General features: G+C 46.6%; 1 long non-coding RNA gene across 1 annotated transcript; it reads left to right on the top strand.

Moving 5' to 3' along the window:
* Window positions 1-2,245: 2,245 nt before the first annotated feature.
* On the top strand, window positions 2,246-11,847 carry LOC147913890 (uncharacterized). Its single transcript, XR_015556120.1, has 3 exons — window positions 2,246-2,629; window positions 7,297-7,540; window positions 8,045-11,847. It is a non-coding gene; the product is annotated as an uncharacterized LOC147913890 (long non-coding RNA).
* The last annotated feature ends 8,598 nt before the right edge of the window (window positions 11,848-20,445 follow it).

Below are 20,445 nucleotides of genomic sequence, written 5' to 3'. Positions count from 1 at the left end.
TCCAGGCAGGAGACCTAGTGGCTGAATGGGTGGGAGGGAGAATAACTTTTTACTATATTTTCTTTTGCATTTTTTTTGAATTTTAAATTGTGTGCGTTATTACTTATTCAGAGAAGTAAATAAAATTAAAGATAAAGCAATAAGGGCAACAACAAAACAAGCTTGGGTGGAAAACCCAGGATTTTTCAGCAGGGCAGTTCCAGGGTCAGATCACACTGCAGAAAGGTCCCTGTGGCTGCCCTGTGGAGACCTTTTGGGAGACTGGGGAGGGTGCGGGCCGGGGGGAGGGAGGGGGTGGTGGGACCTCAACCAATCCAGAGTCCACTTGGAAGATTCTGGGTGTGTGAACTGGGGCCCAGAGTAGAGCATGCATTCCAGGGACACATCTGAGGTGGAACAGCCAAAGCCTCTTAAACCACTGTTGTTCATTCAACAAGTATTTACTGAGCACAAGAGTGCGCTGGATGCAGAGAGAGGCAGGAGTGCATGCAGTGGGCTCAGTCAGGCTCTGTAACCCTGGGGAGGCTACTGACCTCTGTGTGCCTCAGCTTTCTCATCTGTAAGATGGGATTACTAATGTTACTTACCTCCTATTAAATTTTTTTTTTTTTTGCTTTCTGTTATAAAATGTTCAAATGTACAGAAAAGTAGGGACAACAGTTTAATGAACACCCATATACCACTACCTAGATTTAACAATTTTTTTTCTTTTTTGGTGGGGAAGATTAGCCCTGAGCTAACATCTGTTGCCAATCCTCCTCTTTTTGCTGAGGAAGATTGGCCGAGGGCTACTATCTGTGTCCATCTTCCTCTACTTTTATATGTGGGTTGCCAGCACAGCATGGCTGATGAGTGGTGCAGGTCTGCGCCTGGGATCCAAACCTGGGAACCCAGGCTGCAGAAGCGCAGTGCACAAAGTTAACCATTATGCCACCAGGCCGGCCCTAGATTTAACAATTTTTAACATTTTGCCGTATTTGCTTCATTTAGTTGTCACTGTTATTGAATTATTTAAAGTAAAGCATAGACATCGTCTAATTTCACCTCTAATGATTCATCATACTAATGGTTCTTTTTCTACAGTAACCACAACATTATTAGCACACCTAATAAAAGCAACAATAATTCCTTTATATCATCTAATCCCTAGTCCGTGTCCAGATTTGTCTAAAGTTCTCCAAAATGTCTTTTACTGATCACTTTCTTCAAATTGGCTTACAGTCAAGGTCCAAACATTGATCTCAGAGGGTCTTTGCCTAAAGGATGAAATGACTCAAGAATTATAAAGCCGCCTGGGCAGTTCCCTGGTGTGGTCAGTGTTCTGTGAGCGTGGACTCTCATCAGGCATCGGGGATGGAGAGCTAACTCCCCGGGCCCCAGGACTCACGGAGCTGCAGACACACCATATCACAGTGGGAACAATAAGTGAGTCAAGAGAAACAGGACCGAGGCCCAGGAGGCCCGCATGGTGGGGGGTGGTGACCCCATGACAGAGCAGGTGGCCCAGAGGGGAACCTCCGGCCTAGGCCTCTGGGTAAGTCCTGACTGTCCTCTAGAAGGTGACTTCATCAGCAGAGTGTTTCCCCAGCGGTAGGGGCACGGTGTGCCCGGCTGAACGTGAATGAGGAACCTCCAGGCTGCTTCTACCTGGGTCCCTGGCTGCGGGTGAGCTCAGCGCTTGGTGGAGGTGTGTCTGAGAGCTTTCAGGCGACAGGCCCTGCAGGTGCTGTGGGGTAGGGAGGACCAGCAACAGCCTGGACATCAGGGTGGGAGGGGCCTGAGCTTTGCTGCGGGGCTTCGGCTGCAGAGCCTGTTCCGGGGCCAGCCGCTCGGTGAAGGGCGCCCGGCCAGCCCCAGCTCTGGCCTCCCACCTCCACTGCTTGGGGAGCTGGCTGCCCAGGTCTCTCTACCTCCTGCCCCACGGGTCTGCACGGGATGAGGGCGAGGGGGTCATCAACTCCCTGCCGTCTGCACCGGCGTCGCTCCCCGCCTGCACACCACCCCCAACTCCGCACTTCCTGGGCCTCCTCCTGCCGCTGCTCGCAGCGTATCACTGCGCCTGAAACCTGGAAGGAGAGGGTACCCGGCGCCCAAGCTCGGTGCTCGCCCCCGGGCAGTGATTGGGCCAGAGGAGAACACGTGAGCCGATACGGGCCAATCAGAGTCCACGAGGGTCCGCGCCGGGACTCGGGCTGAAACCCCACGGAAAAAAAGCATTCTTTGCATGTGAGAACACGTTGGAGCTGCTGGTGGCAACCTTGCCTCCATTCAGGGAAAGGCTGAATAAGAATAAGACCAAAGTGGAGAACAGCAGAGCCTAGAGGTGGGGAGAGAGAGATTTCTGCCACGTTGTTTAAGCACTGTGCTTAAACACAAGCCAATACACTTAATTTTTATTTCTGCCAGCTAGAGTTAGTAAGTTGGCCTGGGTTCCCAGAAAGCAAAGCCTGAGGCCAAGGCCTATTTGCTGCTAGTTTTAAGGGAGGGCAGTCCCAGAGAGCAGGAATGAGAGACTGGGGAGTGGGGTGAGAAGGAGCCACTGTCAATATGAGGATGCCCCATCTTGCAGGACCATCCTCTCAAAGGCCGCATCAATTTCATCTCAGGACAGTCCATTGAGGGAAAAATGGTAAGAATTTATCCACTTCTCCCATCTCCCATTGGTCAAAGGTTTGCCTAATGGGGCATTAACTCCCCTGCTCTCTCCCACCCCCACGTTGCAAGCTTCTTCCTTTGCGCCGGAAGCTGTTGGGACCTCTGGGAACACTGGAACTTAACAATCTTTGGGGAGAAGGCCAGAATTAAACAAGTAACTGCAGTGAATGTTTTGGAGAAACAGGGCAGGATATTCTGGAAGGGGGTAAGGAAAGGCCATCTGAAGAAGCGGCGAGTCCAAAGGTAGACCCGAAGAAGCAGGAGTTAGCCAGGCCAAGGGGGCGCAGGTGGGGAAGAGCCGTTGGGAAGCCCTGGGGCCAGAAGGAGCCCGGCAGATCAGTAAGCACTTATAGAGCACCAAGTATATACGGGGACGTGGCCCCCTATTGTTTGGGCTGCCCCGCCCCGTCTCCCTTTTTTCAGGGAACTGAGCCTTCTTCCTTCCTGCCCCCGCCACATGGTTACCATAGGAACAACCTCGCCCCTAGGATTGGACCACACCCCTCTGGCCGCAGTTGATTGGACTAGAGGTGAACACCTCATCGAGCCTGGACCAATCAGAGTCTCGGCCCCTGGAGACCGGGGAGACTGAACCCAGAGAGTGATGAGGCTCTCGGCTCAGGGCTGGACAAGTTGCACGTAGACTCGGGAGATGCTGGCAGCCCGGTTTTCAGCCGAGGGGACCGGGAAGCAGTGAAAGACACTTCTGCAGAGACGAGGTGTTAATGAGGCAGATGCAAGAGATGAGAAACCGCGAGAGCGCCTGGTTCCTGTTGTCTGAGAAGTGGCTGCATCCCTGCCCTGGGGCTCCTTGACACAAAGCCCCCTTTTTGCTTCAAGTGCATCAAGTGGGTTTCTGTCATTTGCAACAGAACAAGCCCTGACTAATACCTTGCCAAGTGCTAGGGCTGTCTAGATGCATAAATACGGCAGGATCTCTGCCCAGAAGAAAGTCATAAACCAGCGGGAGAGACGGACATGTACACTAAACATTAACTACAGAGCGATAAGCGCTGTAATAAAGGTTTGTCCAAGGCAGGGAGGTTGTGCAGAGATCAATTAAGATAATGGATGTAAAAGCATTTTGAAAAGAAAAAGGTGGTATGTACGTCCTCTATCATGATACTTCTGAGATTCAATGGCATTTCTGCTTTCAGTTTAATCAAGAACACAGCCACCCTACTTTCAGAATAATGCTGTTTTACAAGGCAGGTACTGGTACTTCCCATCTGGCAATGGGAAAATTATCCAGGGTCTCATGCTTTTAGTTTGTCTTCTGTGTTTGGTAGGTAGATGGATAAACAACGTTACAATTTCCCAAAGAATCAGGAAGCATTTGAGGTCCCAGCCCTTCATGCATGTCACAAGTTTCCACCATTTCTGCCCTGCCTGCATCAACCTCTCCTCCACTCTAGCACATTAAAAAGCTGGCTCAACTATAATAAAATCTCACGAGTGAATCACTGGTTGAGAAGTTTGCTGATAGACATACCATTGCTACATTAACCACAGATGGTGACATTCTGTCTGGAGACAAGGTATGACTGCTTCCACCTAAACAGTCTTCAAAATCATCCTGTCCAAGGACACTTCAGATGTTCAAATAGTTTATGAAAGAGCAATGATATCTTATTGAGAAATACTTTCCCTCCACCCTCATCACAAACAGACAGCTGTTTATTCCTGCTGAATATTTGATGCTAGCGATAACAGCGCAAGCATAGCCTACAGGCACCCTGGTGGATAGGAACAAAGCAGGCTTTGGCGTCAAGCTGACTTAAGTTCAAATTCCAGCTCTAACAATTGCCAGCTGTGGGGTCTTGGGCAAATTACTTAACGTCTCTGAGCCTCAATTTCCTCACCTGTTGAAGGAAGGAAAAGACACTGACCAGAGATCAGCTGTGGGGGTGGACGGAGGGATAACAGAACCAGGTAGGGCCGTAGGGATAAATGAGAGAAGGTGGATAAACAGAACCTGCCACGAAATGGGTCTTAAAAAACTGTGTGGTTCTTCTTTTGTATCCTGGAGTGAATTGGGTTTTCTGGGACAGGCTGGGAGAGCAGGACTTCCTTTCCAGCTGAGCTGATCTACTCCTAGGGATCAGAATCTGATCAATCACATTTAATGAGAATGATGGGTTTCAAGAGATTTGCATCATTTAAAACTCAATAGCTCAAGAGTAATTTTCCCATAGGAATAACTCTAAAGTTGGGGGCATGATCTTCAGGGCACGAATTCTACAACCATTGTAGTATTGTTATGCTTTCACGGAAACTTTGCTCTCCAAACTGTCTCTATTATGTTTCGCAGAACTCTCACACATAAACTAACAGCAAGAGCTATCACGGTGATTGGCCTTCTTCATAGCACTTTATCTCACTCACCTTTCCGCAAAAGAGATTACGGCATTGATGCCTTTTTCAGCCTCAGCTCTTCTAAGACCACTTGAACTCAAAAGTCCCAGCAGCCACCACAACGCTGCAGTTCCCACGCTGCTGACTCCGGATACGTTATTTCTGTTTACCCGTTGAAGTGGCGCCACCTTGTGGCAATGTCATGTATGGTGTACAATCCCCAGTCTCACCAGTTTGAAATTAAGGGATTCTTAACTAATTTTTCAATTGCGGGCGGGTGGGTTCTATATTTCAATTATGGGGCATAATATGAGGCTTTATTCACACTTTTACACTATTTCAGATTTGCATGATTTAAATTCACATAAAATGTAACTGCACTATACTTGATTTATTTAAGTCTTTTAACTCCAGATTCAGGAGTCTCTATTAGAGTTTTCCCATCCAGAACATCTTTAGGAAGGCTACTAAGTTTTGGGATTAAGATAACAGTGTGAAGATGTGTGTTGTGTGTCTAATGCACTTGTCTTTCTATGCGCATTTTTCTTTTTTTTTTTTTGTGAGGAAGATCAGCCCTGAGCTAACATCTGCCAATCCTCTTTTTGCTGAGGAAGACTGGCCATGAGCTAACATCCGGGCGGATCTTCCTCCACTTTATGTGGGACGCCGCCACAGCATGGCCTGACGGTGCGTCGGGGCGCGCCCGGGCTGCCAGCAGCGGAGCACGAGCGCTTAACCCATACACCACAGGGCCCGCCCCTGAGTTGTCATTTCTTAAGTTTTGTCGCACTGTTCTTTCCACCCCTCAGGATGAGTGAGGAATGTGCAGGCTTTAAATCAGACAGACCTCGGTTTATTTGCCAGCTTCACCAGGAGTCACCAGCAGTGCAGCCTGGGCAAATACGAAACCAATCTGAGCCCTAGGTCTCTCTACCTTTACAAATAAAATTGAGGTAATCACACACACACACACACACACACACACACACACACACACACGAGTGCATGAAAAAACTGGTGAAATCCAAATAAATTCTGTAGATTGTACCAATGTCAATTTCCTGGTTTCGATATTGTCCTGTAGTAAGATGACTCCGTTAGGGAAAGCTGGTTAAGAGAGCACTAGACTCTCTGTACTTTTTTGTGTGTGTGTGTGTGAGGAAGATCGGCCCTGAGCTAACATCTGCCAATCCTCCTCTTTTTGCTGAGAAAGACTGGCCCTGGGCTAACATCCGTGCCCATCTTTCTCCACTTTATATGGGACGCCGCCACAGCATGGCCTGACAAGTGGTGCGTTGGTGCGCACCCGGGATCCGAACCGGCGAACCCCGGGCCACCGCAGCGAAGCACGCGCACTTAACAGCTTTCAGCACTGGGCCAGCCCCCTCTCTGCACTATTTTTGTGAGACTATGATTATTTTAAAATGAAAAGTTTTTTTTTTAACTTAGGCAATGAATTGATAAAGGCAGAATCTCCAAAATATATTTTCAAATGCTAGTGCTCTCCTGGTCTTTACTGAACATTGGGGCAAATGCTTATGTCCTAACAATGCTTTATAAAAAAAAAAAAAGACCACTGAATTGCACTCGTGCATGATTACAACTGTATTCAAGGAAAGGAAATTTATACCTTAAGAAGAAGTGGAGGGAAATATTTCCAGAAGTTAATGGTGATTGTCTCCAGGTGGTGGGAATTTGTTTGGTTCCTACCCACTTTACTGTATTTTCCGAATTTGCTATGATGAAACTGACTTTTATAATCAGGGGAGAGGCAGTTTCACCAAAAGATCAGACTTTGGTGCTGGGCCAGAAAATCTAAGTTACATGGTTGCCACTCACTCTGCTACAGTATTGGCCTTGGAGAGTTGAGGCACTCTTTATTTACTTAATAAAATGAATCATAAAATAAATGATACATGCTTATGTTAAAAAGCATAAAGTCGGGGCCAGCCCCGTGGCATAGCGGTTAAGTACACACGTCCTACTGCTGGCAGCCCGGGTTCGAATCCAGGGCGCACACCGATGCATCGCTTGTCAGGCCATGCTGTGGCGGTGTCCCATATAAAGTGAAGGAAGATCGGCACAGATGTGAGCCCGGGGTCAGTCTTCCTCAGCAAAAAGAGGAGGATTGGCATTGGTTGTTAGCTCAGGGCTGATCTTCCTCACACACACACACACACAAAAGCATAAAGTGTCATAGGGTGAAAAGAAAGTTCCCTGACTGCCTCCTTCCTACTTTCCAGAGGTAAGCGTTGTTAACTGTTTGTTTTCTTTTTTTTTTTTCAGACTATACTCATTTTGGCCTTTTTTGGGAAGTTTGCAACTCAAGTTTCAAGGAAGCATGGAGAAAGGCAAGCTTATATCTTGTGTTGTTTACTCCCAGAAGGAGCCCCACCCTGGCCAGGATTGCTCCAGGCTTCCTGGAGGAGGCCATCTCTTCCTTGAATGTATAGGAGGAGTCTACACTTGTCCTTGGAAACTCACCTCCACTTCCTTCTGTCTATTGGAGTCTTCCCAAGCTATTCTGCAGGTCAGCAGCGGATGCCTCCAGGCCCCATGCATGTGGCCACTGAGCAATCTCTCTTTTCATCCTAATCTTCTCCCCACGTAATTTAGGGAAGTGCTTTTCAAATTGGGGTCTGTAGGCATATTCCTGGGGATCTATGAGTTCTACCAGATTTTTTTTTTTTTTTTGCGAGGAAGATCAGCCCTGTGCTAACATCTGCCAATCCTCCTCTCTTTTTGCAGAGGAAGACTGGCCCTGGGCTAACATCCGTACCCATCTTCCTCCACTTTATATGGGATGCCACCATAGCATGGCTTGCCAAGCGGTGCGTCGGCGTGCGCCTGGGTTCCGAACCGGCGAACCCTGGGCTGCCGCAGCGGAGAGCACACACTTAACCGCTTGAGCCACCGGGCTGGCCCCTACCAGAAGTTTTAAATGTGTTTTCATTTTTGGACCATCTGGATGATCGCCCCAGAACCAAATGCTTCGCTTCACGATTTTAAAATCTGCTTTTCCTTTTGGATCAAGGTCATGTTCAGGGCAGACGAGTCAGCGTGCAGTATCATCAAAGGCAAATATTTCACCAAAGTTCATATAGAGAAAGATGGCAAGAGAATGTGTGGTCCTGCCAGATGATGGCTTTTGCAGCCTCCATCTCCTTCCCACCCAACTTGCAAAAATATGCATTAGCAGAGGGCCGGCCTGTGGCTTGGCGGTTAAGGGCGTGCGCTCCGCTGCCGGCGGCCCGGGTTCGGATCCCGGGCGTGCACCGACGCACCGCTCCTCCGGCCATGCTGAGGCCGTGTCCCACATACAGCAACTAGAAGGATATGCAGCTATGACAGACAACTATCTACTGGGGCTTTGGGGGAAAAAATAAATAAATAAAATCTTTAAAAAAAAAATATGCATTAGCAGTAAGTGTGGTAGTAAATAAACAATTAACAGTTTCATTACATATTTTCTGTATATTTTGGGAGTACACAGTGACATTGATTGGCTCATTAAAATAATGGGTAGGTGGTTAAAAAGGAGTTTATTATTCAAAACCAAAAAATAAATAAATTAACAGTGATAATGTCAGTGACTCAACTAATGGTTCATTATTCAAAAAAAATCAAGCTGAAAATACATGTTTCTCCCATTAAACCACACACCAGTGATTCACAGTGATTCAGTTTCAGTAAAACGTCATCCATCACGTTGATTTAATGTTGTTAATTTGAAGTTCCTGACTTTTTGTTTGTATTTTTAAGTTTATTTTAGTTGTTAAAGCTGAGGCAGCATAAGAACTGTTTAAGAATGGAAATTTAACAGTTTTGTTTTTCGTCCTTTTCTTCCCTGCCTTGGAAGGATTCAACACGATCTAGAAAGCGAGTCTCCCCTCCACCCTCAAGCACGTACCCTGGTGCAAATATTTCTTTCCTTTCCAGTAGCAGATGAAGAATGAGTCATTCCAGCCCTCGGGCAAGGGAAACCAGTTTTTCAGCGGGTAAGGAGTTAGTGTCCAGTTTTATGGGCCCATCAGGGTCTGGTAGGAGAGAAGAGAGAGTGGTGCTTCTGTGTGGAGGGATTAAGAGGAAAGGACTGTGTGTGAGGCACTATTGAGAGCCCAGGGGCCGTGCTGGAAATGCCCCAGCTTCCGCCAGAAGACTCTGGATACAGAGGCCTCTGTCATCGGCATGCAGGATGGAGTCAGGTTCTCGCCAGGGGCTGCCCAGCAGAGACCACACCCAGTGATGCCACAAGACCGTATTCTGTCCCCGTGTGACTATGCAATGTGACGCCTCCTTGAAACGCTCCAGGACCCCTGAGAGCCCAAAGGGCATGCCTGGCCACCCAGGGGCTGGGATGAGAGGAGGCGTCACAGCCGTGTTTAGTTGGAGGATGACATACTCAAGCTCGAGGCCCCCAACCTGGGACAGTGATTGGAGATGACCCCGTCACCAATCAACCCTGTCAGGAAAACACCCCTGAGGAGGGGGCACTGCCCAGCCGCTGCTGGTACACGTGAGAGGGCACAACGGAGCAGGTTCAGAGGAGCTGAAGGAATCTGGAGGCGGGGACTGACCGTTGTTGCCAAGACAATGTGGATGGGAAAGTTAAGCAGCGGGAATGATGTCTCTTCTCTCCTCCTCCCTGCCAGTCTTGCTCTAGATGGGCTGGACCCGTCAGAAAGCCAGCTGGCCAAGAAGGCTGCAATGTAGTTTTCAGCGTCCCAGCCCCAGGGCAAGCAGACAGGTGGGCTTGGGGCTGAGAGACACTAGGCCAGTGACCACCAAGCCACCTTTAGGGCTACGGAGGAGTTAATATCCTGCGTCTCATTCAGGACTCTTCGTTGCAAGCCACAGAAGCCACTCTGGCAATCGAAGCTGGAAAGGAATTTACCAAAGGCTACTGGGTGTTTCACAGAACTGGCTTGAGAACCGAGATTAGAAATTGGGCCAGAACCACGAGAGAACCAGACCAGAAAGGACACCACTGCCATCTAGCCTCTCATGTTGTTGCCATGGTCTGATAGATTCTGTTATTTTCCAGGAAGGAGTCCTTCTCCCCTCTCCCACCCCACATCTCCCCGCCCCACTGACTTTGGGCTTGGCCGTGTACTTGCACTGACCCACGGAGTCTGGGCAAAGTGACCGTGTGTCCTTTCTGAGCAGAGTCTTTCTGCCCCGCTCTCCTGCTCCTGCCATCCTGCGTGAGATGAACGTACTCCAGGGAGCTGCTGCTCCTTCAGCCCAAGCACTGGAATAAGACGAGGAGCACACCTGAACCCAACCCACAGCCTGGAGCCCAGCCCGTCAGAGCCCAGCAGAAACCAGCCAAGCCAAAGTCCCCCAGCAACCCATCCACAGAACTGTGAGTGAGAAACACATGTTTGTTATTAGAAGCCACCAAGATTTGGGGGTGTTTGTCACCATGGTAGAAGTTGACAAATACACATGACCAGCTAGAAGAATCTCCCCTCCCTTGCTTCTTTATGAAAAAGCTCTAGCTCCAGATACAAAATCCTATGTGGGAGTGTTGGAAGGGCCCAGCCCAGTCACACACCTGTGCGGTACCTGACAGGGAGACTAGAAAAGTGCATATCGGATGCTTTCATTTCCTGTAGAAGTGGATGAGCTCTGTGTTGTCTGTATGCCAACCAGAGTCAGGTGGGTGCGCTGGGCTGAATAGTGTCCTCCAGGAATTCATGTCCACTCGGGACCTCAGAATGTGACCTTGTTTGGAATGGGGCCTTGCAGGTGTAATTGGCTAGGATAAGGTCATACTCGATTGAGATGGGCCCTAATCCATGACTGGTGTCCTTATAAGAAGAGAAAACTGAGACGCAGAGAGAACGCCACATGCATGGCAATGGAGGCAGAGACTACAGTGACATGTCTACAAGCCAAGGAGTGCCCAAGATTGCAGAAACCACCAGAAGCTAGGGGAGAGGCATGGAACTGATCCTTCCTTAAAGCCTTCAGAGAGAGCATGGCCCTGCCTACACCCTGATTTCGAACTTCTAGCCTCCAGAACTCTGAGAGAATAAATTTCTTGTTTTTTCTTTGCTGGGAAAATTCGCCCTGAGTTAACATCTGTTGCCAATCTTCCCTTTTTTTTCCCTCTCCCCAAAGGCCCAGTGCATGGCTGTATATCCTAATTGTAAGTCCTTCTAGTTCTATGTGAGCTGCCGCCACAGCATGGCTACTGACAGACGAGTGGTGTGATTCCATGACCGAGAGCCGAACCCGGGCCACTGAAGTGGTGAAAGTGCCAAACTTTAACCGCTAGGCCATCAGGGCTGGCTCAAAATTTCTGTTGTTTTAAGCTGCCTCGTTTGTGGTACTTTGTTACAGTGGCCCTAGGACGCTAACACAGTGGACAAATCCTCAAAATAGGAAGGAGGTATGGAAGCCACCTCCCCCCGACAACAAAAAAGATAAATTTCCTGTCTCATACATATTTAAGTAATATTCCGAAACAGTCATTCACGGGGAGGGTTCTTGAATGTTTCTTCTTTAAATGCAGTTTGTACATGAACTTGATGGAGCAAGGGCGTCCTCTGGGCACTATGGCCCTTGCAGAAGGCATTTGGAGTTTTGATGCCATCTGACCCAAAGATCATTTTGCCTGGATAGTGCTACTTAAGACCCTTGGGTGACAACGAGATGGCTCCTCAAATTTCAGAGTAGAGGGGCTGCTGTGGGGATAACACGTCGAAGGCTAGAGTCTGATATCTGAGCAAGACCTAAGCTGGTTCCTTTGGACTCCAAGTCACACCTACATGTCTTTCTGTCAAAGAAGAGTGCACTCTGTTAGACTCTCTCAAAGCCATTTTGGAAGAACATGGGGAATATAAATATGCTTCTCATGTGTCTTTTTTTTTTTTTTTTTTTTTTTTTTTTATAAAGATTTTATTTATTTTATTTTTCCCCCCAAAGCCCCAGTGGATAGTTGTGTGTCGTAGCTGCACATCCTTCTAGTTGCTGTATGTGGGACTCGGCCTCAGGATGAACGGAGAAGTGGTGCCTCGATGCGCACCCGGGATCCGAACCCGGGCCACCAGCATCGCAGCGCGCGCACTTAACCACCAAGCCACAGGGCCGGCCCCTCATGTGTCTTTTTAAAGTTGGAGATCCAACAAGGTCATTGCATGGAGGAAAGGGAGGGATAGCTTTAACTAAGAGACTCCGGGGCATGACAACAAAGGGTCCTGTGTGCTCCTTGTTTAGATCCTGATTCCCATAAATCAGCTCTAAGAGGATAGTTTTGAGATAATCAGGGAAATTTGAATATGAACTGGGTGTTAGATGATACCAAGTCATTATTGACGATTTTGTCAGGTGTGATATTGGCATTATAAGAAACAGTGTATTTTATAAGGGTTGTGTACTGAAGTACGGAGAGACAGAATGCCATAATGTTTGAGATATGCTTTAAGAACATTATAACGGTAGACTCAAATCTTGACCATTGCTTTTAGGCAAGAGGTGTGATTTCTAGAGGCCTGTCTACTTGCCTTGGTATGAGACTATTTTGAAAACAAGCATATAATATTGTAACAAATGGAAGAAGCAATAAAGCTATTTGTAAAAATATTTAAAACCAGTGGAGAGACATTTGGTTAAACACTGTATATTAAACCCACATGTTTATCTCTATTTCCACCTGAAACTCATCCAAAATGACAGTCAAGAGCTAAAACAAGTGTAAGCCTACCAGAACGAGGAGAAGGGGGATGCATTGACTGCCAAGGAGAGATGTGTCAGTGCACTCGGGCAGCATAGCAAAATACCATGGCCTGGGTGGCTTATACACAGCAGAAATTTATCTCACGGTCTGGAGGCTGGAAGTCCGAGATCAGGGTGCCAGCGTGGTCAAGTGGGGGCTGTCTTCTGGGTTGCAGACTTCTCGTTATGTCCTCACATGGCGGAAGGAGTTAGGGAGCTCTCTGGGGTCCCTTTTATAAGGGCACTAATCCCATCTGTGAAGGCTCCACCCTCGTGACCCAGTCACATCCGAAAGGCCCCATCTCCTAACACCATCACCTTTAGGAGTTAGGATGTGAACATATGAATTTTGGGGGGACACAAACATTCAGACCATAGTAAAATGTCAGCACATTTGTGGACAAGTATTGAAGGAATGGTACTGACCTAGGAGAGCAGAGAAAGCTACACCATAAATCCCCGCAGAGGGGGCTACCAATTGGAAGCAAATCTTCACCCCCCACAGAACTTCTAAAAGGCGTTAAAGGCACTAGGGACAGAAGCAGTCACAGTTAGGACATGGGACTGAAAACAGAGGATGTAATAGGTTGAATAATGGCCCCCAAAGATATCAGGTCCTAATCCCTGGAACCCGTGAATATTACCTTAGTAGGAAAAAGAGTCTTTGCAGAGGTGATTAAGTTAAGGATCTTGAGAAGGAGAGACTGTCCTGGATTATCCAGATGAGTCCTAAATGTAATCACAAGTGTCCTTATAAGAGGAAGGCAGAGAGGGATCTGACGCAGGTACAGAAGACAAGGCCATGTGAGGACGGGCCAGAGAGATTTAGAGATGGTGGCCTTAGAGATCCGACTGATGTGACCACAAGCCAAGGAGGGCCAGCCGCCACCAGAGCTGAGGAGGCAAGGAATGGATTCCCCCCTAGAGCCTCCGGAGGGAGGGTAGCCCCGCCAACACTTTGATTTGGCACCAGTGAAACTGATTTTGGACTTCGGGCCTCCAGACCCGTGAGAGAATAAATTTCTGTTGTTTTAAGCCACTGAGTTTGTGGTAATTTATTGTAGCGGCCGTCGGAAATGTACAGAGTTTGGCTGAAAGTCAGATAAAGGAACAGTAAGACAGCCAGAGCCCCACCCTACCCTGAGTGGTAATATAGGATAATTAGCCATTGAGACAGATTGCACTTTCCAATTATATATTCATCCCATTCCACATTGTCTTCTCGCAATGGGACTGAAGTGGGATCTATGCTCTTTCCTTGAAGCTGGTGGGTGGGAGAGTGGCCATGTGACTGTCCAGTAACAGTGAACACAGCAGAGGCGATGCTACCAGACTTCTGGGGCTAGGTCATAAAAAGGATACGGCTTCTGCCTGAGTCTTGGGATGTTTGCCCTTAGAACCCAACCACTATGTTGAGAGGAAGCCCAGGCCACATGGAAAGGCCTGGCAGACAAAATCCTGTGTTCTGGCAGATAGTTCCTCCAGCTAGGCCCTGAGCTGACCCCAGCATCAATGGCCAGATGAGTGAGTGACGAGACTTCAGATGATTGTAGCCACACGCCACCTTAAAGTCTTCTATCTGAGGCCCGACCCTGCAACAGACAAGCCATCCCACTCAGCCCCGTCTGAATTCCTGACCCAAAGAAACCGCGAGAGATGAGAAATGATTATTGTTGTTTTAAGCCACTAAGTTTTGGGGTAATTAGTTAGGCAGCAATAGATAATAGGTAGTAATAGTAACACGGCCAGGAAATAAGAGAGAAGACTAATAAAAATGGAAGAATCACACAATATGAATGAGTGTGAGGAAAGTCAAGCTATAACTGAATTTAAAATTCAACAGAGGGCCGGCCCCGTGGCTTAGCGGTTAAGTGCGCACGCTCCGCTACTGGCGGCCCGGGTTTGGATCCCCGGCGCGCACCTACACGCCACTTCTCCGGCCATGCTGAGGCCTCGTCCCACGTACAGCAACTAGAAGGATGTGCAGCTATGACATACAACTTTCTACTGGGGCTTTGGGGGGGAAAAATAAATAAATAAATAGAATCTTAAAAAAAAATAAATAAAATTCAACAGAAAGGCTGGAGGAGGGAGCTGAGGAAATGAGTTCCCGTTTCAGCGGCTTTGGTCGGTCTCCTGCCCACCTTGTAGGAATGTGACCCACTGATCGGTTTAGGTCTAGGTCATCGATCCACCCCTAAACCATGGCTAAGCTATGGCGGGGAGAATCCCCAAACAAAAGCCAGAGTTGTTGGTAGAAAAAGGTGGAATGGGCACTGGAGAGGAAAGCCAGTGTCCGTGCCGACGTCCCGGGAGTGTGCACATTTCTTCAGTTGCTCTTGTCTCTACTAAGCTGAAATGAGATCAGTCACTTAGAGAAAAAACTTGTCTTTTCAGTCTCCCTGGCTAGGCCATTCCTAGTTTAGGACGAATCCCCTCCAGCCGGGTAGGACTGGCATGTCTGCTCCCTGCAGAGATGCTGTGTAGACCCTGCTTTGCTGAATGCATTGTAAATTACTAATAAAACAAGAGAAGAGGGTTGGCCTCCTGGAATTTATCTCTTATGGTTGATTTTTTTTTATTTATTTAAGAATCTGTCGGGCCGGCCCCATGACCTTGTGGGTAAGTTCAGCTCACTCCACTTCGGTGGCCCGGGTTTGTGGGTTTGGATCCTGGGTGTGGACCTACACCACTCGTCAGCCATGCTGTGGCGGTGACCCACATATAAAGTAGAGGAAGACTGGCACAGATGTTAGCTCAGGGCTAATGTTCCTCAAGCAAAAAAAAACAAAAGGAAGATTGGCAACAGATGTTAGCTCAGGACTAATCTTCCTCAGCAAAAAAAAAAAAAAAAAGAATCTGTCAATGTTACACCAATAGAAAGTATTCAGTGGAGAAAAGCAGAAACTTCGTTAAAAAAAAAGGATAAAATTGCCCATAATTCTACCACGTACAGATACCTACTGTTAACATTTTGGTGTATGCTTTTCCAGACTTTTTCTTTACAAACATATTTATGTGTATTTGTCAACACAAAAATGAGATTGTTCCATAAATACTGTTGTACTCTGCTTGTCTCATTCAAGGGTAAGTTGTAAACCTATTTGTATACCAAAAATTATCCTTCTATTAGGTTGAACCGTATGAAATTACCAAAATTCAACCAGTGTCAACCTACAAAAACAGCAATTGCATATGGTTCCACCCAATACAATTGTGTTTTAATGGCTACAGAGTTTGTATCCCTTTGGACATTGCATAATTTATTCAAACTATCACTTATTATTAGGCACTTCCGTAGTTTCCAATTTTTTCACAATGATGAAAAGTATTGTAATGGAAAACTCTTTTAGCTCATTCTTTTTTTTTTTTTTGGTGAGGAAGATCAGCCCTGAGCTAACATCCATGCTAATCCTCCTCTTTTTGCTGAGGAAGACTGGCTCTGAGCTAACATCTATTGCCAATCCTCCTCCTTTTTTTTCCCCAAAGCCCCAGTAAATCGTTGTATGTCATAGTTGCACATCCTTCTAGTTGCTGTATGTGGGACGCGGCCTCAGCATGGCCGGAGAAGCAGTGCGTCGGTGTGCGCCCGGGATCCGAACCCGGGCCGCCAGTAGCGGAGCGCGCGCGCTTAACCGCTAAGCCACGGGTCCCGCCCATGGGCTGCTTCTAATGAATAGAATATGATGGAAGTAATGGGATATCACTTTTGAGATAAGATTATAAAAAGACTGTGGCTTCCGTCTTCCGTGTTCTCTCACTCTCTCTCGGATTTCTTGCTTCTGGTGGAGATCAGCTGCATGTCACGAGGCAGCCCTGTGGAGAGGCCCCCGTGGGTGAGCTTGGAGGGTCTCCCAAGAGATGGCCACAGCCCTGGCCGACACCTCGGTTGCAGTCTTTCAGAGAGCCAGAACTGCCCAGTTAGTCCCTCCCAGATTCTTGATCCACAGAAACTGAGAGATAACAACTGTTTCTAAATTTTAGGGTAATTTGTTGCACAGCAATAGAGAACAAATACAATAGCTGTTTATTGCGTACGTAGCAGGTACAGTTCTTAGCACTTTACATTATTAATTCGTTTGGTCTTCACAATGACCCTATCAGTAAGTGCCATTATTGTCCCCATCTTCAGTTGAGGAAACTGAAGCATAGGAAGGGTTAATAAACTTGCTCAAAGTCGCAGAGCTGGAGAATCTGAATTGAGGCGTCTGGCACCAGAGCCAAGCTCACATAAATAATGATAAAAAAATAGCTGCTCATGTTTCACTGGATAGAATTGCATTATTTGCCCATGGCTGAAACAAGCAGTTTGGCAAAGGTTACTGAATCATCTTAGACTAATCAAGAGTTAGCACCCCCACTTCCTGCCCAGCTAGGGAAAGGCTGGGCTTCCTCTAAAATTCACAGTTTTGTAAAGCTGGCGAACAAATCTGGTTTTAGCTACAAAGGAGGCAGAGGGCTAACGGTCGCTGGGTGGTGCTCACAGTGTTGTCTCTTCCAGCATGAGCTGGGTTGTATTACTATCATTTATTTTTGGAGGGAGACAGCGGGGAGTGGTGATGGATAGGGTTTCAGGCTATATGGTCAGAACTATTTCGCTAATGATTATTTTCATGTATTCAAACTCGCTCTTGAAGTGGTGCTGATTTGGTTCAGAGCCAAGATGCTCCTGGAGGCTGTCTGGCACAGTGGTTAACGTACTGGTTCTGGAAACAGACATATCTTGGTAGCTTCTAGCTGCGTGAGTCTGGGCAAGCCACTTTACCTATCCAAAGGTCTGTTTCCTGATTTGAAGTTAGGGATGGTAATATACCCACAAGGGTTGTGGTCAGAATTAAAGGAGGTAACATAGGTAAAGCATTTAGCATCACGCCTGGCACATAAGAAGCGCTTAACAAATGATAGCCATGATTATTATTACATATGATAAGGTACAGCCGAGCACGACTAATTAGTTAAGAAATATTTATCGCCTTCCAAGTATGACACACCATGTTGGCTTATATGGGGATATAATACCTTGATATCAAGGGGAACATAGAATCTAGTTGGGGAGTTAGAAAGCACATTCATCAAACGATATCCTGATAATATTGGGGAACACATGTTATGCGACAAATATTAGGCATGTTAAGAACTTAGAGTCAATTTTTAAATTAAGGATATTCACATAAAGATAATTAGAAGATCTTTTGTGTCACAGTTTTAGAGCTAAAAGGGACCATAGATTTTGGAGGTTAGTAAACCAAAGTCCAAGAGGAATTAAGCACCTTTATTTCAGGTCATAGAGAAAGCTAGAGGCAGGCTCAGATTTGGGTTCAAGTTTGGGCTCTGCCACTAACTAGCTATGTGTCCTTGAGAAGCCACTCACCTTCTCTGAGCCTCACTTGCCTCATCTGCAAAATTCTATTATTTCAGATCCCTGCCTTATGACTCCCAACCCACCTCTCAGGGTGGTGACTAAGAGCCTTATGACCCTACTTGACACTGAATTATTTGATATACTGGTCCAGTTTATATGGTCATCCACATGTACATAAGAAAATGAACACCTCTAAAAACAGAGAGTTAGGCTTGCTGGTCACAGAGGCAGGAGAGTGTGTGGGAAAGCCATGATAAGTAAAGAGTACTTTTGACCTAAATGTCATTTTCTTTAAAATAAGAGACTTTCAGAAGTTGATCTCTAAAACCATCTAGTTTCCAATTTAATGAAACGATCTGGCTGGCAGTGAAGTGGAATCACTAAGGATGTTCTCACTTGTAGAGACGGATCAGTCCATTTTCCAAGGCCAGGCCTCTCTGACAAGCTAATTAGAAGATTCTAGAAGTGTCATGGACCTAGAGAGGAAGTCACTGTCCCAGATTGAGTGAGGTTTGAGAAATTTTCCAGTCTTTGAGGTGGGCAGGGATGACGCAGTTTATCTAAGAAATAATCCCTTTCCCGGCTTTGGCCTGGCGGAGGCCTAACCTGAGTGCTTACCGCCACCTGGTGGTGTTCGGATGAATAACCGTTTTTAGGAAGGGCGGGCACTCCGGTTATGCACACCCTAGTGACTTATTTCACTGGTTGGCATTCCAGGTCACTTGGTATTTGCTTGGGTATGTGTGTACGTAAGTATCTATGTATGTATTTCAATGAACATTTTACTTTTGAATAGTTTTCGACTTACAGAAAATTTACAAAGATGGTACAGAGAGCTCCTGTATGCTCACCTAGTTTCCTTGTATTGTTAACATCTTACATTACCGTGGTACATTTGTCACCTTCAAGAAACCAACACTGATATGTTACCATTTACTAAACTCCAGACTATATTCGGATTTCACTTTTCAGCTAATGTCCTTTATCTGTTTCAAAATCCATTCAGAAAACCACATTACATTTTGTTATCACGGCTCCTTAGTCTCCTCTGCTCTGTGACAGTTTCTCAGTCTTTTTTTTTTTTTTTTTTTTGGTGAGGAAGATCAGCCCTGAGCTAACATCCATGCTAATCCTCCTCTTTTTGCTGAGGAAGACCGGCTCTGAGCTAACATCTATTGCCAATCCTCCTCCTTTTTTTTTCCCCCACAAAGCCCCAGTAGATAGTTGTAGGTCATAGTTACACATCCTTCTAGTTGCTGTACGTGGGACGCGGCCTCAGCATGGCCGGAGAAGTGGTGCGTCCGTGTGCGCCTGGGATCCGAACCCGGGCCACCAGTAGCAGAGCGTGCGCACTTAACTGCTAAGCCACCGGCCGGCCCTCTCAGTCTTTTCTTGCTTTTCATGATCTTGACAGTTTTGAGGAGTGTTGTTCAGGGATTTTGTAGCAAGTCCCTCAATTTGGGTTCGTCTGGTGTTTTTCTCATTATTACACAGGTCATGGGTTTTAAGACCATGGAGGTGAGGTGCCCTTGTCATCACATGGTATCAGGGGAACATGCTATCAACGTGACCTGTCACTGATGCTAACCTTGATCACTGAGCCAACCTAGTACATGCCAGCTTTCTCCACTGAGAAGTGACTATTTTTCCTTTCCATACTCTATTCCTAAATTCAGCCCAGACTTAAGGGGGGAAGGGAATAAACTCCACCTCCTGAAGGGGAAATATCCACACAAATGATTTGAAATTCTTCTGTAAGGAAAATTTGACTCTTCTCCCACATTTATTCATTCACTCATTTATTTATATTGCATGGATATAAATATCATGGATATTTTGTATTTTGTGTTATAACCCAATACTGTGCCATTTGTTTGGTTGCTCAGTTATAGCTTTGGCCAGTGGGAGCTCTTTCAGGCTGGCTCCTGTGTTCCTTTGACATGCCACCTGGCTTTTGCTTTTTGAGCACTCCCTATGCATATTTATTTTTCGTTTAAAAAACAACACATTTAGGAAACAAAAGAAAACTAAATTACCTTTATAGTCCCATCATCCCAACACAACTACAGTCATGTGTCGCTTAACGACGGGGATACGTTATGAGAAATGCATTGTTAGGCGATTTTGTCGTTGTGTGAACATCATAGAGTGTATTTACACAGACCTAGACGGTATAGCCCACTACACACCCAGGCTATCTACTAGTGCTAATCTAATGGGATCACCACTGTATATGCAGTCTGTCGTTGACCGAAACGTTGTTATGCAGCGCCGGCCCTGCAGTTAGTATTTTAATGTTCTCTTTGCGGTTCATGATTTTGAAACATACCTTTCAAAGACCATACATTTTT

Source organism: Ceratotherium simum, chromosome 24 (assembly GCF_057802395.1).
Source record: "Ceratotherium simum simum isolate JZ-2026a chromosome 24, ASM5780239v1, whole genome shotgun sequence".
NCBI lineage: Eukaryota > Metazoa > Chordata > Mammalia > Perissodactyla > Rhinocerotidae > Ceratotherium > Ceratotherium simum.
Note: the sequence above shows the minus strand (reverse complement) of the source record. Positions and strands in the feature narration are given on the sequence as shown.